The sequence below is a fragment of the Triticum dicoccoides genome, chromosome 5A (genome assembly GCF_002162155.2).
Source record: "Triticum dicoccoides isolate Atlit2015 ecotype Zavitan chromosome 5A, WEW_v2.0, whole genome shotgun sequence".
Classification (NCBI taxonomy): Eukaryota; Viridiplantae; Streptophyta; class Magnoliopsida; order Poales; family Poaceae; genus Triticum; species Triticum dicoccoides.
In genome coordinates, this window is record NC_041388.1 from 546,936,052 (window position 1) to 546,943,499 (window position 7,448).

Consider the following 7,448-nt stretch of genomic DNA (forward strand, 5'->3'; position numbering starts at 1 on the left):
TGTTACATGATGAACCGCATCCGGCATAATTATCCATCACTGATCCGGTGCCTACGAGTTTTCCATATACTGGTTTATGCTTATTTAATTTTCTGTTGCTACTGTTACAATCACTACAAAATACCAAAAACATTACTTTTGCTGTCTTTACTTTTGTTGCCGCTACGACCACTATCATATTACTTTGCTACTAAACACTCTGCTGCGGATATTAAGTTTCCAGGTGTGGTTGAATTGACAACTCAGCTGCTAATACTTGAGAATATTCTTTGGCTCCCCTTGTGTCGAATCAATAAATTTGGGTTGAATACTCTACCCTCGAAAGCTGTTGCAATCCCCTATACTTGTGGGTTATCAAGACTAATTTTTGTCGTAGTTGCCGGGGAGCATAGCTCTATTCTTTGAGTCACTTGGGATTTATATCTGCTGGACACTATGAAGAACTTGAGAGATCCAAAAACCAAGATCTATCCCTCAACTATGAGGGGAGGTAAGGAACTGCCATCTAGCTCTGCACTTGATTCACCTTCTGTTATGAGTAAGTTTGCGACACCTACACCTGCTTCTGCTATTCGTTCTGATATGTCACATGTTATTGATGATGCCACTTCTGCTATGCATGATACTTATGATGAAACTGCTTCTATGTCTGATACTACTGTGCCCCTTAGTGAATTTCTTGATGAACAAATTGCTTGGGCTAGAGAAAGAGAAATTGTTGAATCTGAATACAATGATGATAGTGATGATGAAAACATGCCTGTTATTCCTAAAGGTTATCTATTTGATCGAGATGCTTCTTTAGCTATTTTAGCTTGCAGAGATAGATAAGAGCTTAAGAGGTTATTAATTAAATGGAACAAAGAATCACTTAGAGATAAAATGAGTCCCGACCCTGCTTTTGCTACTTCACCTATATGTGTTCCTGATAAAGATTATGAATTCTCTGTAGATCCTGATATAATTACTTTGGTTGAATCTGATCCATTTTATGGCTATGAATCTGAAACTGTTGTGGCACATCTTACTAAGTTAAATGATATAGCTGCCCTGTTCACTAATAATGAGAGATCACGTTACCTCTATTTACTCAAAATCTTTTCATTCTCATTAAAGGGCGATGCTAAGATATGGTTTAATTCTCTTGATCCTGGTTGTGTGCGTAGTCCCCAGGATATGATTTATTACTTCTCTGCTAAATATTTCCCTGCTCATAAGAAACAAGCTGCTTTGAGGGAAATATACAACTTTGTGCAAATTAAAGAAGAGAGTCTCCCACAAGATTGGGGGAGGCTTCTCAAGTTACTTAATGCTTTGCCTAATCATCCTCTTAAGAAACCCGAAATAATTGATATCTTTTATAATGGACTAACTGATGCTTCCAGAGATTACCTGGATAGTTGTGCCGGTTCTCTTTTCAGGGAAAGAACACCGGATGAAGCTGAAATTCTATTGAATAATATGTTAACAAATGAAAATAATTGGGCACCTCCTGAGCCAGCACCTGAGCCAGCTCCTGATCCATCTCCTGCTCCAATTACTGAGCCTATTCCTAAACCAACTCCAAAGAAGAGAGGTATTCTATTTCTCAGTCCCGAAGATATGCAAGAGGCAAAGAAATATATGAAAGAAAAAGGTATTAAAGCTGAAGACATTAAGAATTTACCCCCTATTGAAGAAATACATGGTCTTAATATACTGCCTGTTGAAGAAACATATGATCTCAATTCTTTATTTACTGAAGAACCTCTTGATCCCGATATCCCGACACAGGTAGTAAAGGTAAATTCTCTCTATAGATATGATAAAGCTGAAGTCCCTCTTACTAAAATTGCTAGTCAGTGCTTGGATGAGTTTGATAACTTTATGTTTAAGAAAGACGACTTCAATGCTTATTTTGGTAGACAATTAAAAGAAAATGCTTATACGATTAGACGCTTGGGTGATTATATGGCTGATGTTAAAGGTGAACTTAAACTTATTAGCAAACATGCTTCTATGGTTACCACTCAAGTAGAACAAGTACTTAAGGCTCAAAAAGAAGTGCTTGATGAAATGAATAGTAAGAAAAATGATTATGTTGTTAGAGTGGCTACTAGAACTGGTAGAATGACTCAGGAACCTTTGTATCCTGAAGGCCACCCTAAGAGAATCGAGCAAGATTCTCAAAGAAATAATATTGATATTCCTAGTTCTTCTAAAAAGAAGAAGAAGAAAAATGATAGAACTGTGCAAACTTCTAGTGAACCTATTGCTAAACCACCTGATAATCCAAATGATATATCTATGTCTGATGTTGAGACACAATCTGGTAATGAACATGAAGCTAGTAAAAATATTAATGATGATGTTCATGATGATGCTCAACCTAGTAATGACAATGATGTAGAAATTGAACCTGTTGTTGATCTTGATAACCCACAATCAAAGAATCAATGTTGTGATAAAAGAGACCTTGTTGCTAGGAAACATGGTAAAGAAAGGGAACCTTGGGTTCAAAAACCCATGCCTTTTCCTCCGAAACCATCCAAGAAAAAGGATGATGAGGATTTTGAGTGCTTTGCTGAAATGATTAGGCCTATCTTTTTGCGTATGCGATTAACTAATGTGCTCAAAACAAATCCTTATGCTAAATATATGAAAGATATCATTACTAATAAAAGAAAGATACCGGAAGCTGAGATTTCCACCATGCTTGCTAATTATACTTTTAAGGGTGAAATACCAAAGAAACTTGGAGACCCTGGAGTACCTACTATACCTTGCTCCATCAAAAGAAATTATATTAAAACTGCTTTATGTGATCTTGGAGCCGGTGTTAGTGTTATGCCTCTCTCTTTATATCGTAGACTTGACTTGAATAAGTTGACACCTACTGAAATATCTTTGCAAATGGCTGATAAATCAACTGCTATACCTATCGGTATTTGTGAGGATGTGCCTGTCGTGGTTGCCAACGTTACTATTTTAACGGACTTTGTTATACTTGATATTCTCGAGGATGATAGTATGTCTATTATTCTTGGAAGACCTTTTCTTAATACTGCAGGGGCTGTTATTGATTGCAACAAAGGCAATGTTACTTTTCATGTTAACGATAATGAGCATACGGTACACTTTTCGAGGAAACAACCTCAAGTTCATAGTATCAATTCTACTGGGAAAATTCCATCGATTATATTTGGAGGTTTTGAATTTCCTCTCCCTACTTTCAAGAAGAAATATGATATTCTTATTATAGGGGACATGCATATCCCCGTTGAGGTAACTTAGTGTTATTCAAAATTTCTCCGGTTTCATGATTATCGGAATGAGTTTGTTAACAAGACTTGATCAACCTTGTTAGTGGATTCTTTTTGATGAGCATGAGATGGATGAAACTAGAAGCACAAACTTCTGTACCCCCTTTATATTTTCTGTTATTTAAATTAAATAAAGTAAAAATAGTATTTTTATGTCTGTTTCCTGACTTATCCGTGCAATATAAAAATATCCTGAAAATAAAAGTCCTCAGAATGCCATGCCAATTTAATATGATTTTTTCAGGAATAATTGAGGATTTACTGTGCAAAAATTACCGCGGGAGGAGCTGCCACCTGGTCACGAGGGTGGTGGGCGCCCCCCCCCATAGGGCACGCCCCCTTGCCCCGTGGGCGCACGGTGGCCCTCCTCCACTTATCCCAGCACCAATCTTCTTCCTCTATCTCACACAAACCCGAAAAACCAACTCAAGCACGAGTTCCAGCCACTTTTGCTGCGATTTTTGATCTCCTTTCTCAAAGCACCTCTCGCAAAACTACTTGGAGAGATTGTTCCTTGGTATGTGACTCCTCCATTGGTCCAATTAGTTTTTGTTCTATTGCTTTATTCTTTGCAAATTTGTGCTGCATAGGTGACTATGTTCTTGAGCTTGCATGTCAAATTTATATGGTTCCAAGTAGTTCTAATGCTTGATATAGGCTCTAGGCACTTGTAGGAGTAGTTACTATCAGCTTTATTGAGTTTGGTTTAGTTTTATTTTGAAGTTACTAAAAATTTCTGAATTTTTCAAAGAAAAATAATATGCTTAGGAAGATGTTCCAAGGTGGTTCCTCTAAGAAGCAAGGACCCAGAATTGCTATGCGCGATGCTGACGAGGATCCACCAAGAGACGCTCCAGTACGGCCTTGCGAATGGCCGTCGGAAAATTTTATGGACCGTTCGGGAATTAAAGAAGAATTCAAATCATATTTATGCAATGCCGGTCTTGAGGATTTTGAGGCTAACAAATGCCCCCAGTATCATGATCTCACAAGTTCACTTGTGAAGAGGTTTGAGTATTCATCTTCGCGTAATTCTCCTTCAGTCATGTTTGAGCTCTATGACAAATCTTATGCCATGGACTTAGAGGATTTCACTTCTGCTTGCAAACTTCCATCATGGGCAATATTAGGGATCCCCCTAAATCAGAATTTAGAAACTTTCTTGCTAGTATAACTGTGGGGGAATCCAGAGATATAACGCAGACTACCATTGGGAGCATTCACTTTCCTGCTATACATTATTTTGCTCTTTTCATCGGTAGATGCATAAATGCTAAGGATGAAGCATGTCACATGTGTGTCCCTGATCTCAGCATTCTTAGGAGTGCTGTGTTAGGAGACCAATCATATCATATGGGAGCCATTGTAGCTCGTAGGTTGCATCAAAATAGACATAATGGAGATTTCTTTGGAGGAATTTATGCCACCCGCTTAGCTCATTTTCTTGAAATAGACATTCGTGAGGGTGATATGGAGTTGCCTCCTGCATATTTAGATTATAACTCTATGGTTTCACACCAGTTTGTCGAGAGGCCTGAATCACCTCTCTTATATCGCTTAATTTTTGATAAACGACGTGTTTTCCGTATTACTCTCCCTGCTCCTACCTTCTTTGATTGAAAGATAAAAGGAAGATATGTTATTACCAAAGAGGAGGCAGAAGAGTACGAGAGGAGAGCGGAGGCACCCGACTCCACGCTGCAGCTCATCAGGCGATAACCGCTGCACATCAGTTTGATCCCAACTATCCTTCCTCATCACAATACGACCCCAACTACTATTATTATGGATATCCGCCAGGCCAGCCGTGGCCATAAACCAACTTAGGCCAAAAGCCTAAGCTTGGGGGAGTACGTATTTCTCACCGACATTACATTTATGTTCACACACACTCATTGCTAGATGTCGGTGCTCATACTTTTTCACTGTAATATCCATGCTAGTTTATTTTCTTTTTTCTTCTTTCTTCTTATGTGTTTGTTAAACCTTAAGAAAAAAACAAAAAATTAGTAGTAGTTTATTTTTCTGCTGCAGTAGTAATAATTAAAAAGAAAACCCAAAAATATTTCCCGTTCTTCTTTTGCTTGTTGGGAGCTTTCCCGTGTAAATAGTTTTATTTCTTTTCTTTTCTTTGGGGGTCAGTAGGAGAAGACCATAATTAAATTGTTGAAGTGGCTCTTATATGCATTATTGTTGAATTAACCAAAAAGCCCATATTGCCTTGTCTTCTCTTGTTTATTGAATGCTCGTAGATTCCAGCTTAGTCCAATGCATGTGCACTCTTATTATTATTCACACCGTTCGGTCGTGCAAGTGAAAGGAAATTATGATGATATATGATGGACTGACTGAGAGGAGAAAAGCTTGTATGAACTCGACCTCTTTTGTTTTTGTAAATATGATGAGTCCCGCGTTCTTGATTCAGCTTATTATGAATAAACATGTTTGCAGTGACAATTAGAGATCGTAGTTGCTTGTGCCATGCTTGATTAGCTATGAGTTATAATGATTTACCTTGTATGCCAACATGCTATTGAGATGATTATGATGTGGTATGATGGGGTGGTATCCTCTTTTGAATGATTTAAGTGACTTGACTTGGCACATGTTCACGCATGTAGTTGAAACAAAATCAACATAGCCTTCACGATATTTATGTTCATGGTGGATTATATCCTACTCATGCTTGCATCCAATGTTTATTAATTTTAATGCATGTACATGGCTGTTGTTGCTCTCTAGTTGGTCGCTTCCCAGTCTTTTGCTAGCCTTCACTTGTACTAAGCGGGAATACTGCTTGTGCATCCAATCCCTTAAACCCCATAGTTATTCCAGATGAGTCCACTATACCTTCCTATATGCGGTATCTACCTGCCGTTCCAAGTAAATTTTTATGTGCCAAACTCTAAACCTTCGAATAAACATTCTGTTTTGTATGCTCGAATAGCTCATGTATCAACAAAGGTTGTCCTTATCTTCCGAGTTAGGCGGGTTATTCTCAAGAGGAGTGGACTTCGCTCCTCACTCACGAGAAAATGGCTGGTCACCGGGATACCCAGTCCCATGCTTTATGCAAACTAAATCAAAATTAATTGCAAACAAAACTCCCCCTGGGACCTGATGTATGTTGGAGGCACTCGTTGTTTCGATCAAGCCATGGATTGATGCTTGTTGGTGGAGGGGGAGTATAAACTTTACCATTCTGTTTGGGAACCGCCTATAATGTGTTTAGCATGGAAGATATCACCATATCTTAGTTGTTACGTTGACAATGGAAGTATACCGCTCAAAATACAATTTATCTCTGTTTCAAAACCGAGCTCTGGCAACTCTATAAATCCCTGCTTCCCTCTGCGAAGGGCCTATCCATTTACTTTTATGTTGAGTCATCACCCTCTTATTAAAAAGCACTAGCTGGAGAGCACAGCCGTCATTTGCATTCATCAGTGTTAATTTATATTTGGTATGACTATGATTGGACCTCTTTTACCATGAATTACAATGTCTAGTCAGTCCTTAATCTTTAAAGGTGCTCTGCATTTATGTTTTGCAGTCTCAAAAAGGGCTAGCGAGATACCATCTTGTTATATCATATTATGATTGTTTTGAGAAAGTGTTGTCATCCGAGATTTATTATTATGACTTGCTAGTTGATTATGCTATTGATATGAGTAATGATGAGACCTGAGAATTATTGCAAATGTGGTTAGTTATGATCTATGCTGAAAACTTGAATACTGGCTTGACATAGTTACAACAACAAGAGCAAACAGAGTTTGTAAAAGTTTTTCTTTCTTTCTTTCAGTTTGTCAACTGAATTGCTTGAGGACAAGCAATGGTTTAAGCTTGGGGGAGTTGATCCGTCTCCGTCGTTTCTACTTTTCCAAACACTTTTGCCCTTGTTTTGGACTTTAACTTGTATGATTTGAATGGAACTAACCCGGACTGACGATGTTTTCAGCAGAATTACCATGGTGTTGTTTTATGTGCAGAAAACGAATATTCTCGGAATGACCTGAAACTCCACGGGAGGTCTTAGAAAAAATAATAAAAAATCCTCGCCAAATATGAAGACCAGGGGGCCCACACCCTTCTCACGAGGGTGGGGGCGCCCCCCCTAGGGCGTGGCCCCTACCTCGTGGGCCC